The sequence below is a fragment of the Caretta caretta genome, chromosome 13 (genome assembly GCF_965140235.1).
Source record: "Caretta caretta isolate rCarCar2 chromosome 13, rCarCar1.hap1, whole genome shotgun sequence".
In the NCBI taxonomy this organism is placed as follows: Eukaryota; Metazoa; Chordata; order Testudines; family Cheloniidae; genus Caretta; species Caretta caretta.
In genome coordinates, this window is record NC_134218.1 from 37754454 (window position 1) to 37769182 (window position 14729).

Genomic DNA, 14729 nt, shown 5'->3' on the forward strand with positions numbered 1-14729 from the left:
TGACTGCTGCCACTTTGCATCTTTGGGCTGACACCCTTTTACATGGGATCACTCGTTCCTGTTCTGGAAACAAACAAACAGCTGCTGCTCCACAGACAAGTTCACCGTCCTTGTACTAACTTGACCCATCTGTAAACCATGCCCCCTCGTGATCCAATAGTGCCTGTAGTAAATCCCCGGTTTCCTGCACAGGCCACTTGTGCTGTGTCTGTACGGGTATGGGACATTCATGGTGTTGCCCTTCTATTATTAGAGCAGATGGAAGTAGTGGGGGTTCCTTTATTTTATTCACCACAAGCCTGCGGTTCTGTAGAACTAGGGCCCACTTTGCCGAACGATGATCACTTACTCTAATATCAGAACTCTTTCTTTGCAGGCTCAGCTTCACAGGAATATGAGCTGTGATTACAATAACAGGAGCTTGTCCTGTCATGTATTCCGATTTCTGTAAAGCCCATATCATAGCCAAGCATTCTCGTTCACATGGAGAAAATCTGGACTCATGGGGTGTTAATTTGCGGCTTCTGTAAGCACCTGAGTGTTACTTTCCATGTTTCCTGCAATAGTCCTGCACCCAGCGCTCCCAAGCTGTGTGATACCGTTAAGTAAAAAGATTTAGTTGAATCTGGATATGCTAATGCTGGTGCAGTCACAACTGCTTCCTTTAACTTTTTGAATGCTTCATCGTGTTCTGGGCTCCAGTCCCATTGTCATTTTTTCTTTATTAGGGACCACAGGAGTCTGCAAATTTCAACAAAATTTGGGATAAAATCCTGGACAAATCCCATAGCTCCTAACAATACCCGAACTGAATGCACATCCAGTGGCTTAGGGAGGGTGCTTAAAATTTCCACTCTTTGTTTCCTGGTAGTACAACCCTCCTGTCCCAAAACAGTGCCTAAATAGTCAACTTCTTGCTGTACCAGCTGTGACTTGCCCCATGATCATTTAAAATCTGCTTTCTCCATTATTCCCAAAACCAGCTTAGTTAGGTGTTTACACTCCTCCTGGGAAACCACATAAGAAGTAACCCCCGGCTTATCCAAATCAGGGAGTTGGTCTCACATCCTTGTCACGTGAACATGTGCTATAGCCAGAGCATCATGGTAGCCTTAGGGTGACCAGATAGCATATGTGAAAAATCGGGACAGGGCGTGGGGGGTAATAGGCGCTGATATGTGAAAAATCATATGTGCCATATGTGCCATATGTGAAAAATCGGGACAGGGCGTGGGGGGTAATAGGCGCTGATATAAGAAAAACCCTTGAATATCAGGACTGTCCCGATACAATCGGGACATCTGGTCACCCTAGGACACGTTGAAATGTGAGCTGAATGTTCTGGAATGTAAAATCAAACCGAGACTGACTCTCAGGGGTTAACGGAATAGCAAAGTAACAGTTATCAATATCCAGCACAGAGAACCATTCAGTGGCTGCAGATATGCCAGCTGGTACAGCTGGGAGATTAGCTACTATTGGTGCCATCAGGACTGTAGCCACATTGATTTTTCTATAATCAATCGTGAGACACCACCTTCCGTCCGGTTTTCGCACAGGTCAGATGGGAGAATTGTATGGACTTTGGCATTCCACCACCACTTGGCGGGATAACTCGCATGACTGAAGTACTGTCATGGATGGATATAAACTGTTCAGGAAGGACAGGCAGGGCAGAAAAGGTGGGGGAGTTGCACTGTACGTAAGGGAGCAGTATGACTGCTCAGAGCTCCGGTATGGAACTGCAGAAAAACCTGAGTGTCTCTGGATTAAGTTTAGAAGTGTAAGCAGCAAGGGTGATGTCGTGGTGGGAGTCTGCTATAGACCACGGACCAGGGGGATGAGGTGGACGAGGCTTTCTTCCGGCAACTCACAGAAGTTACTAGATCGCAGACCCTGGTTCTCATGGGAGACTTCAATCAACCTGATATCTGCTGGGAGAGCAATACAGCGGTGCACAGACAATCCAGGAAGTTTTTGGAAAGTGTAGGGGACAATCTCCTGGTGCAAGTGCTGGAGGAACCAACTAGGGGCAGAGCTCTTCTTGACCTGCTGCTGACAAATGGGAAAGAATTAGTAGGGGAAGCAAAAGTGGACGGGAATCTGGGAGGCAGTGACCATGAGATGGTCGAGTTCAGGATCCTGACACAGGGAAGATAGGAGAGCAGCAGAATATGGACCCTGGACTTCAGAAAAGCAGACTTTGACAACCTCAGGGAACTGATGGGCAGGATCCCCTGGGAGAATAACATGAGGGGGAAAGGAGTCCAAGAGAGCTGGCTGTATTTTAAAGAATCCTTATTGGGGTTACAGGGACAAACTATCCCGATGTGTAGAAAGAATAGTAAATATGGCAGGCGACCAGCTTGACTTAACAGTGAAATCCTTGCTGATCTTAAACACAAAAAAGAAGCTTACAAGAAGTGGAAGATTGGACAAATGACCAGGGAAGAGTATAAAAATATTGCTCGGCCATGCAGGAGTGAAATCAGGAAGACCAAATCGCACCTGTAGTTGCAGCAAGCAAGAGATCATAGAATCATAGAATATCAGGGTTGGAAGGGACCCCAGAAGGTCATCTAGTCCAACCCCCTGCTCAAAGCAGGACCAATTCCCAGTTAAATCATCCCAGCCAGGGCTTTGTCAAGCCTGACCTTAAAAAACTCTAAGGAAGGAGATTCTACCACCTCCCTAGGTAACGCATTCCAGTGTTTCACCACCCTCTTAGTGAAAAAGTTTTTCCTAATATCCAACCTAAACCTCCCCCACTGCAACTTGAGACCATTACTCCTCGTTCTGTCATCTGCTACCATTGAGAACAGTCTAGAGCCATCCTCTTTGGAACCCCCTTTCAGGTAGTTGAAAGCAGCTATCAAATCCCCCCTCATTCTTCTCTTCTGCAGGCTAAACAATCCCAGCTCCCTCAGCCTCTCCTCATAACTCATGTGTTCCAGTCCCCTAATCATTTTTGTTGCCCTTCGCTGGACTCTCTCCAATTCATCCACATCCTTCTTGAAGTGTGGGGCCCAAAACTGGACACAGTACTCCAGATGAGGCCTCACCGATGTCGAATAGAGGGGAACGATCACGTCCCTCGATCTGCTCGCTATGCCCCTACTTATACATCCCAAAATGCCATTGGCCTTCTTGGCAACAAGGGCACACTGCTGACTCATATCCAGCTTCTCGTCCACTGTCACCCCTAGGTCCTTTTCCGCAGAACTGCTGCCTAGCCATTCGGTCCCTAGTCTGTAGCTGTGCATTGGGTTCTTCCGTCCTAAGTGCAGGACCCTGCACTTATCCTTATTGAACCTCATCAGATTTCTTTTGGCCCAATCCTCCAATTTGTCTAGGTCTTTCTGTATCCTATCCCTCCCCTCCAGCGTATCTACCACTCCTCCCAGTTTAGTATCATCCGCAAATTTGCTGAGAGTGCAATCCACACCATCCTCCAGATCATTTATGAAGATATTGAACAAAACCGGCCCCAGGACCGACCCTTGGGGTACTCCACTTGATACCGGCTGCCAACTAGATATGGAGCCATTGATCACTACCTGTTGAGCCCGACAATCTAGCCAGCTTTCTACCCACCTTGTAGTGCATTCATCCAGCCCATACTTCCTTAACTTGCTGACAAGAATACTGTGGGAGACCGTGTCAAAAGCTTTGCTAAAGTCAAGAAACAATACATCCACTGCTTTCCCTTCATCCACAGAACCAGTAATCTCATCATAAAAGGCGATTAGATTAGTCAGGCATGACCTTCCCTTGGTGAATCCATGCTGGCTGTTCCTGATCACTTTCCTCTCATGCAAGTGCTTCAGGATTGATTCTTTGAGGACTTGCTCCATGATTTTTCCAGGGACTGAAGTGAGGCTGACTGGCCTGTAGTTCCCAGGATCCTCCTTCTTCCCTTTTTTAAAGATTGGCACTACATTAGCCTTTTTCCAGTCATCCGGGACTTCCCCGGTTCGCCACGAGTTTTCAAAGATAATGGCCAATGGCTCTGCAATCACAGCCGCCAATTCCTTCAGCACTCTCGGATGGAACTCGTCCGGCCCCATGGACTTGTGCACGTCCAGCTTTTCTAAATAGTCCCTAACCACCTCTATCTCTACAGAGGGCTGGCCATCTCTTCCCCATTTTGTGATGCCCAGCGCAGCAGTCTGGGAGCTGACCTTGTTCGTGAAGACAGAGGCAAAAAAAGCATTGAGTACATTAGCTTTTTCCACATCCTTGTCACTAGGTTGCCTCCCTCATTCAGTAAGGGGCCCACACATTCCTTGGCTTTCTTCTTGTTGCCAACATACCTGAAGAAACCCTTCTTGTTACTCTTAACATCTCTCGCTAGCTGCAGCTCCAGGTGCGATTTGGCCCTCCTGATAACATTCCTACATGCCCGAGCAATATTTTTATACTCTTCCCTGGTCATATGTCTAACCTTCCACTTCTTGATGTTGATGTTGAGAGAAACAAGAAGGGATGTTAGCAACAAGAAGAAAGTCAAGGAAAGTGTGGGCCCCTTACTGAATGAGGGAGGTAACCTAGTGACAGAGGATGTGGAAAAAGCTAATGTACTCAATCCTTTTTTTGCCTCTGTCTTCACGAACAAGGTCAGCTCCCAGACTGCTGCACTGGGCAGCACAGCATGGGGAGAAGGTGACCAGCCCTCTGTGGAGAAAGAAGTGGTTAGGGACTATTTAGAAAAGCTGGACGTGCACAAGTCCATGGGGCCGGATGCTCTGCATCCGAGAGTGCTAAAGGAGTTGGCGGATGTGATTGCAGAGCCATTGGCCATTATCTTTGAAAACTCATGGCAATCCGGGGAAGTCCCGGATGACTGGAAAAAGGCTAATGTAGTGCCCATCTTTAAAAAAAGGAAGAAGGAGGATCCTGGGAACTACAGGCCAATCAGCCTCACCTCAGTCCCTGGAAAAATCATGGAGCAGGTCCTCAAGGAATCAACTGTGAAGCACTTAGAGGAGGGGAAAGTGATCAGGAACAGTCAGCATGGATTCACCAGGGGAAAGTCATGCCTGACTAATCTAATTGCCTTCTATGACGAGATAACTGGCTCTGTGGATGAGGGGAAAGCGGTGAACATGTTGTTCCTTGACTTTAGCAAAGCTTTTGACAAGGTCTCCCACAGTATTCTTGCCAGCAAGTTAAACAAGTATGGGCTGGATGAATGGACTATAAGGTGGATAGAAAGTTGGCTAGATTGTGGGGCTCAACGGGTAGTGATCAATGGCTCCATGTCTAGTTGGCAGTTGGTATCAAGTGGAGTGCCCCAAGGGTCAGTCCTGGGGCCGGTTCTGTTCAATATCTTCATAAATGATCTGGAGGATGGCGTGGATTGCACCCTCAGCAAGTTTGCAGATGACCCTAAACAGGGAGGAGAGGTAGATATGCTGGAGGGTAGGGATAGGATACAGAGGGCCCTAGCCAAATTAGAGTATTGGGCCAAAAGAAATCTGACGAGGTTCAACAAGGACAAGTGCAGAGTCCTGCACTTAGGAGGGAAGAATCCCATGCACCGCTACAGACTAGGGACCAAATGGCTAGGCAGCAGTTCTGTAGAAAAGGACCTAGGGGTTACAGTGGACGAGAAGCTGAATATGAGTCAACAGTGTGCCCTTGTTGCCAAGAAGGCCAATGGCATTTTGGGATGTATCAGTAGGGGCATTGCCAGCAGATCGAGGGACGTGATCGTTCCCCTCTATTCGACATTGGTGAGGCCTCATCTGGAGTACTGTGTCCAGTTTTGGGCCCCACACTACAAGAAGGATGTGGAAAAATTGGAAAGAGTCCAGCGGAGAGCAACAAAAATGATGAGGGGACTGGAACACATGAGTTATGAGGAGAGGCTGAGGGAACTGGGGATGTTTAGTCTACGGAAGAGAAGAATGAGGGGGGATTTGATACTGCTTTCGACTACCTGAAGGAGGGTTCCAAAGAGGATGGATCGAGACTGTTCTCAGTGGTAGCAGATGACAGAACAAGGAGTAATGGTCTGAAGTTGCAGTGGGGGAGGTTTAGGTTGGATATTAGGAAAAACTTTTTCACTAGGAGGGTGGTGAAACACTGGAATGCTTTACCTAGGGAGGTGGTAGAATCTCCTTCCTTAGAGGTTTTTAAGGTCAGGCTTGACAAAGCCCTGGCTGGGATGATTTAGTGGCGGATTGGTCCTGCTTTGAGCAGGGGGTTGGACTAGATGACCTCCTGAGGTCCCTTCCAACCCTGATATTCTATGATTTTATGATTCTATGATTCACTCCTTGTTCTTTTAAATCCTGTAGCAATTCCTCTATGTGTGGGAGAGCTTCTGCAGGATAAGAATATTGAGGAACTGCTTTTACAAATTTTCCTGCTTGGGAGAGTCCATTCTGGCTTATTGTGCTAGAATGTTGTTGGCAGGTTCTCTAGCTGATATGGAGGAAAGGCAGGTAACAGATTTGTTATATGATGGTTTAAGGGACCCTATTAAGATGTTTATAGGTTCTCGAGAGGAGCTGGATCAGGAGAAACTGATTAAAATGGCCCAAAAGGCAGAAAAGGTGGAAAGCAGAATAAGTGGTTCCTCCTAGAAGGCAGTCAGTGAAATCTCTTATAGCAAACAGGTTACAGTGGTCCCAATCACGCTGGTATGAGTGAAAGAACCCAACAGAGAACATGGAGGGTCCAGCGGGGGATCAGTGTGAGCACACATGGGTTTTAGTCCAGGAGAAGGGAGTAGATATGGCTCACTTGGAAGAACAACCTTTAGAGGTTTTATTGAATGCTGTGAGTGATTTGGCAGGGAGTAAGTCCTTGCCTGTGCCACAACCTAGGACTAAGGCTGTTGAGATTGTGGAAACAGGTGTGGGCCCTTATGGCGTGTTGTCTCAGGAGTTGGCTCAGATGGACATGGCAGGCTTCTCATCAGGGTAGCCCCACATCTCAGTAGGGGTGCCCCATCCTTAGCAACCCCTGCCCCCAAGATTGGATGTTAGTGTCTAAATTGCAGCCCCACATAACTGGTAGACCCTACGTGGAGGTGGGGCAGGTGGAGACAGGAGGAAACATACAATGGCTGCTGGCGTTAATTGATACAGGGGCAGAGGCAACTTTGATTAAGTCGGTGCTGGAGGACGTACAGAAAGGACAGACTGTTCCTTTATTTGGATCTCAGGGTGAAGGAGTGAAAGGGATTTTATTAAAGAGTTTGTCGTGGGTGTTAGGACACCGTAAGTTTTGGACAGATACCGTGGTCTGTGATAGCATGACTGAAAATCCTATCTCAGGTGCAGATGTGGTACAGCAGGAGAAACGGGCAATTGATCTGGTAGGAGGTTGGCTGTGGAAGAGGGAGACAGAGATGGTGAGCGAGCCGGTGATTTCAGGAGGATTAAGCAAAGGAGCTTGCAAAGCGATATCACGTGTGGTTTTACCAGATAACGAATGGACACAAGAGTTCCCTTTGGTACGGGCCAACAAGAAAATTTGTAAAACCCTGTCAAATGCTTTCTCTGCATCGAGAGATAAAGCGACGGAGGGCACATCTGACATCTCAGGATTGCTGGATCAAATGAGTGATTTTTCTAATATTCGCAAAAAGAAAAGGAGTACTGTAGCTGTGAGCTGTAGCTCACGAAAGCTTATGCTCAAATAAATTGGTTAGTCTCTAAGGTGCCACAAGTCCTCCTTTTCTTTTTGCGAATACAGACTAATACGGCTGCTACTCAGAAACTTTTCTAATATTATCAGCAACCAATTTTCCGTTAATGAAACCAACCTAATCTGTGTGTACAATTGATGGGATGATGGTGTTCAGTCATGTCGCTAAAATGTTTGCAATTATTTTACAATATGTGTCAAATAGAGATGGGGGGCGGAAGTCGCCACAGTTGCAACCACCTTTGTTCATCTTCTATATTAAAGTAAATAAAGCAGATCTCATATCATGAGACATCATTCTTTTTTGCAATCTTTCAGTGAAGACCTTTCAATGAGTAAGGAGTAACCTCAAAGTGGGGGGCATAAAAATAGAAATGTTAAGAACGTGAAGCCTTCAGTTGGCTCTTTGTGAGCAGAAAATCACTTAGATAGGGCTACAAGAAAATACTGTCAGCTCAAAACAAACAGTTACACTTTATGTGCCATAAAATCATATCAGCCATATTGATTTTCACACAAAGGGTAAGGGCTGTACTATGGAAAGAAGACACATTCCCATGAAATATGTAGAGTTTATCGCAAATGGACAAAACAACTGTCAATAAGACAGGCTGTTTAATTAAAAACACATACAGCTTCCAACAAGAAGCCACAAAAGCTTGTGTTTACTTCTCAGGAGGCTGCCTGCTTCAGAAGTAAAAATCAACCCAGCACCAAGACAGATCAGTGAATATAAGACATGGAGCTTCAGCACTAACACTCCCATACAAAAGTTCTGTTTGGAGGTGATGTCGAGTAAACGTTATTAGGAAACAAAAACCCAGGCGGTAGCGACTTGTAACTGGAAAAAGAATAATTGTATCGAAACTAAGCAATTGTATCAAAGATTGAAATGCCCTAGATTAAAGAACAAATCCAACCAATATTTTATGGTTACATTTATTGAAACTATTTTTTAAGATATTGAGTTTATTAATAGGCCCAGTGTTAAATTTCACCCGTTTGCTGTCTATTTACAATGTTTACAAACCACTGAAAGATGCTAGGGCCAAAAAATGGAAACTTTTGAAATGCACGAGCCTGCCAAGGTGGGGCAACAGTGACCCTGAAGGCAAGTGGTGGAATCAGCACGGGATCAGCGATGTCTGGGACTGGTATGTTCTTCTGAAAGCAGCTGACAGAGAGACGCTGTGGGAACATGACCAAACATTTCAACAGAAGCTAGCAGCAGAAGTACTTGATCCTTTACATGAGCAAGGTTTTCAGCCAAAATTAGCATCAAAGTATCATATGATGAAAGCAACTAAGCAAAAATTATTTAAAATGAGCTTTTAACTATTATATGTAGGACCCCCTATCCACCCGGTAACCTCCTTTAGCACCAATTCCCTTCTGGGTTTTGATGCACAGGCCTGGGTTCTTCTGGACCCTGCCTCCCACTCAGCAGGATGTCAATTCTTTATTTTCTTCCCATATGAATTTATTGGCAGTGCCTCCACCCCCTCACGCCTTCCTGGCAGGATCACCAGGGCAGCTTGGGAGAAAAATTCTAAGCACAAGGAAACCTCCACTTACATGCCAGATAGTTGGAGACTCCCAAGAAACAGCACAAACACACACAATATATTCAACATTGTTATATTTTTCTCCTGTTTTATATAATAACATAACAGGGTAAAACACTTTGGATGGACGTCAGTGGAGTTTTCCCAGGGCAAGGGAGGAGGGCACCGGTGTTATCCTAGGGTTAGCATTCGGGAAAAGGTCAAAGGAATTCTGCTCAGATTGAGGCAGGGCAGTTAAGTGACGCTAGGGTTCAGGTGATGCGTGCAATCAATAAAGTTACCCAGGGCCGGGGTGTGGCAGGAACTGAATACATTCATGCCAGGGTTTATGAGGGCGAGGCAGAAAGTTAGGTGAATGACGTCATCTCCTTGGGGTTCAGTTCCTCACCTGAAACACTGCGGTAAAAAGTTTCAGAGGGGTAGCCGTGTTAGTCTGTATCAGCAAAAAACTATGAGGAATCCTGTGGCACCTTAAAGGCTAAGACATTTATTGGGCTATAACTCACTTTGTCAGATGCATGGAGTGGAGATTACAGTAGGCAGGTATAAATATACTAACACATGAAAAGATGGGAGTTACCTTACCAAGTGGAGGACCAGTGCTAAGGAGGCAAATTCAATCAGGAAGGAAAGGTAACTCCCATCTTTTCATGTGTTAGTATGTTTATAGTTCTCTGAAAACATCAACTCAGTGTGCAGTGGCAATCAAAAAAGCGAACAGAATGCTGGGAATAACTAAGAAAGGGAGAGATAATAGGACAGAAAATATCATGTTGCCTCTCTATAAATCCATGGGACGCCCACATCTTGAATCCTGTGTGCAGATGTGGTCGCCCCATCTCAAAAAGGATATATTGGAATTGGAAAAGGTTCAGAAAAGAGCAAGAAAAATGATTAGGGGTATGGAGAGATTAATAAAACTGGGACTTTTCAGCTTGGAAAAGAGACAGCTAAGGGGAGATATGATTGAGGTCTTTAAAATCATGACTGGTGTAGAGAAAGTAGATAAGGAAGTGTTGTTTACTACTTCTCATAATAAAAGAACTAGGGGGTCACCAAATGAAATTAATAGGCAGCAGGTTTAAAACCAATAAAAGGAAGTATTTCTTCACACAATGCACAGTCAACCTGTTGAACTCCTCGCCAGAGGATGTTGTGAAGGCCAAGACCATAACAAGGTTCAAAAAAGAACTAGATGCATTCATGGAGGATAGGTCCATCAATAGCTATTAACCAGGATGGGCAGGGATGGTGTCCCTAACCTCTGTTTGCCAGAAGCTGGGAATGGGCGATAGGGGATAGATCACTTGATGATTACCTGTTCTTTTCATTCCCTCTGGGGCACCTGGCACTGGCCACTATCGGAAGACAGCATACTGGGCTAGATGGACCCTTGGTCTGACCCAGAAGGGCCATTGTTATGTTCTTATACCTGCCTACTGTAATTTCCACTCCATGCATCTGAAGAAGTGGATTATAGCTCACGAATATGTCCAAATAAATGTCCAAATAAATTTGTTAGTCTTTAAGGATTCCTTGTTGTTTTTACTGTGGTAAAAATTATTCCTTTTCTCTTGTAAGTTCTTTGGGGTAGGGGCTGTCTCTGGCCATGTGTGGGTGCAGCCCTTACTGCAACTTGGCTTCCACACAACAGAAACAATAGTGCATTGTTCAGAATTATCCCTGACACATAGGATATGGGTTTTAACCTTGTGCCTTGAACTGAAAAAGTAATACAATAAAGGAAGTGAAAGGAACCTGAGGGAGATGCCGTGAGCCTGGCCCCTGGCCCTTCTCCCTGCAGAGCAGCACATGCGAGCCCAACACCACGGCCCCGGAAACAGCACTGACTCGAAGCGAAGAGCGCCCCCTACTGAGTTTCCTGTACCACCCCCTGCGCTGCAGCGCCCCCATTGCACTGTGGGGGTTTGTCCTGAATTTTCTCTGTTGTTTCTTTGTCTTTCTCCAGGGAACCAATTTCCACAGAGCCACAAATCCAGACTATGCTGCCTGAGAAATGAAAACCTGGAATGGAAGTTCAGTGCAGAAATTGTGCCCATTGATTTCAAAAACCGCAGTAGCTTCTGATGGACAGTGGGAAAGCTCTCTTTACCTCCAAGCCATGGGCACTGCATGGCCGTAGAGGGAGAAGCAGGGCGAGCAGATGGCTACAGTATTTTGTAACTGAGAACTGTATCAACTCAAGCAGGGTGATCAGACAGCAAGGTGAAAAATCAGTTCAGGGGGTGGGTTGTGAAGTAGGAAGAGAGCCTGAGACATAAGCCGTTGTAGCAGAGGCCCGGTCTGAGGCCTGGGCTAAAGTAGTATTGATATAAAGTACAGACTAGCTGTGAGGAAGAGGCAGGACCGGCTCATCGAATCAGGCAAGAACAGGGCTGATATCGCAGTAATACAGGTTCCTAAGAAGTGCTAGACACAGAGCACTCACGCAAACCCATCCCGATATCACGTGGTGCCAGAGCATCCCGATATCAGGATGGTACAAAAGCATTCCCCAAGGATAACAGGAACACACTGACCCCTCTTAAAAGTTAAGGTCTCGATGACAGTACATAATAGAAATGTTTTGATCGTACCAACATATACCAGGTGAGGGTGATAACTAGCCAAATCAAGGAGGCGGGGGCAGTAACTAACTATGTCATAGGGGCAGTATGGAATTTGTTTGTTTCTGGGTATAAAGATGTATCTCAGAGGGAGTGTCTTTGTCAGTCCTTAGGGAGGAACGGAAAGTCCCGCCGTTCACTGAGTTGGTACATTGTTACGGGCACACATGTATTAGGAGTCTGATAGGGTCTGCGGGATACTGGTACCGTGTTTTGTCGAAAATAAACCTGGCTGAGTGCCCTCGTCCCTTAACAGATCTTGTGGACATTGGGTGGTTCGCTCGAGATCTGCTGTGCCAGGTGTCTACATGGGGCTGGGGTGGCACACACAAGGAACACACGCATGCAGCCAGACATCTCACTGCATGGAGTAATAGGTGCCTATATAAGAAAAAGCTCCATATATTGTGACTATCCCTATAAAAGCAGGACATCCGGTCACCCTAACTCAACACACCTACATTTAAAGAGCCCGTGGGAATTATTTGCAAAGCATTATCTTGTGGGTAAGACAAAGGCCTGGGACACAAGAGATCTGGGTTCCAGTACAGTCTCTGTAGAAGTGTCCCTGTTTGCCCTTCAGTAACTCACTAAATAGCTTTGTGCCTCAGTTTCCCCATCTCTTATACATGGCTAGTTAAATCCTTTGTCACTCTCAGCTATTAAATGTCTATAACATTCAGACGGGGGCTGTCTCTTACTCTGTGTCTCTGCCAGGTATGGCAAGAAGCGGCCTACATCTCAGTTCCAGACTGTAGGTCCTACCATTATACCGATGATAAAAATAGTGATAATACAAACTAAAATACCCAAAGGCAGTTCCTGCTCTGGTGGTTGTGGCAACGACACACTGAACTCAGCTCATGCAAGCCAAGAGTAACGTCTGAGCCTGGTCTCCAGAGCAGTGAGAAGACTCAGCCTGGACGCTCGTTAGAAATATCAACTTTTTAATTAATCTCAGTGGCCATTGCATCTCATGGGATGTTATGCCTGGGCTGGGGTAACACATCTACAGAGATTAATTATCATGTCTGCTTCTGCCCATGCGTTCTGGCTCCCAAGTACGGTGCCCCCCAGAGGAAGAGCGGGAAATGAGAGAGATTAGAGGAATCACAAGGGACCTTATTACAACTGCGGTGCTAGGACACCAGCAAATGGCTGGATGAGATCATTGCTGGAAACCCCCCTAATCTAGCCCTGTCTCTCTCACATCCCTCTCTGTGCAGGGGTCTGTGGATATGTCCACATTAAAGTACTTCACACCTATTTAGCTAACCACTTAGCGCAGACGCACAGTAGGGGTCCGAGACAAGGCGTGGGTCTATTATTCCACTTTCTTGGCTCGTAAAGAAGCAGCTTTGGTTCAGTTAAATCAGCCCCAATACTCTAAAGGCCCCGATTCCTGAACCCTGCTTGCACAAAGGGGAGGGTAAGAGAACAGGCCTGAGGCTTAGAGAGATGCAGAGCGAGGTTCATCCCAATGGAAGGAGAAGGGTGTTATGCCCAGTGCTCGGGCTGGAACCCAGGAAATCTGGACCAGATTCCCGGCTCTTCCACAACCTCCCTTTGCCACCTTGGACAATTCAATCTGACTGAGAGTTTCAGCAGCCAGTAGGAATTGGGTGTCCAATGCCCAGTGAACTGGAATGAGTTGTGGGAGCCTGGCTCCTTTGCAAATCCCACCCTGAAATTCACTGTGCCTCAGTTTCCCCTTGTAACATGTGGCTGATAACTCTCACTGTGTTTGGTTTAGTTAGCTAGTGAGCTCTGACAGGCAGAATCTGTCTCGCCCTGTGTCTGAGCGGCATCCAGAATAACAGTGCCAGGATCTAGCTGGAGTTGCTGGGAACTACTGTACGTCTCAAAACGACTCAATGCTCTTCTTGGAGTCTCTAGTATCTTGTAAAAAGCAATGTGAAGTCGTGCGCAGGCTGTCCTCCATCTGCACAGGGGTGAATTTCACCCTCACACATAACCACACCACTGCATGAATACATCCCTGTGCATACAGAGACACAGAGATGAGGGCAGGGGAACAGGACATACAAACCCAGGAGAAAGCTGTGCTGGATACAGAGCCCTCCAGCTGAACCTCTGGCCCAGTTTACTCCTATTTCACACCACGCAGGGCGGGGGGGGGAGAGGAATTCCCTGGCTTGTGTCACAGAGCCGGAGAGCCTAGACGAGCATGAATGTCCCATCCCCCCTTCAATGGCTGGGCCAGATTCTCAGCTGGTAGAAATCTACACAGCTCCCTTGATTCCAGTGGTGTAACTCCTGATTTACACCAGGTGCGTGGCTAGGGGAAAGAGCCCCAGGGAATCCAATGGAATTGCTCAGGAGTCAGGTCAGGGGGAGCAAGACTTGAATCCGGACCCTGGTGGAGGTGGGGATTTGGCCGATTCAGTTCCATGGCGCTACACTTACTGATGCTGCCTGAGGGCCTGGTCCCAGAGCTCCATGAGCATTAGCTGAAACGATGCCAAATCTCCATTCATTGGGAATTGAATTGCATTCAGTTCCTCTTGGGAATTGAGGGCCCTGGTCCTGAAGGGCCCGAAGGAGATTTAAAGACCAGGGAGAGCCGTAAGGAGGCTGGAAGCTGTGAGAAAGAAGTGGGATCTGCAGCAGCGTGGGGTGATATGCTGCAGATTAGGTCTCCCGTTTGGATACCAAGCACCCAGGCTGTGCACCTGTCCTGGGTGATGGGCCATTTGGGATAAGAAAGCTGGATGGTGCTCGACAAGATTCATGGCCGGGGGACAGAAAGGGAGAATTCCCGTCAGCTGGAGCGGCCTCTCCCAATGCAGCCAATGTAAGGCTCCTGCTTTGGTAAAGTTCTTCTCTCTTTGTCCCTCAGTTTGTGTCTGTCTCTGAA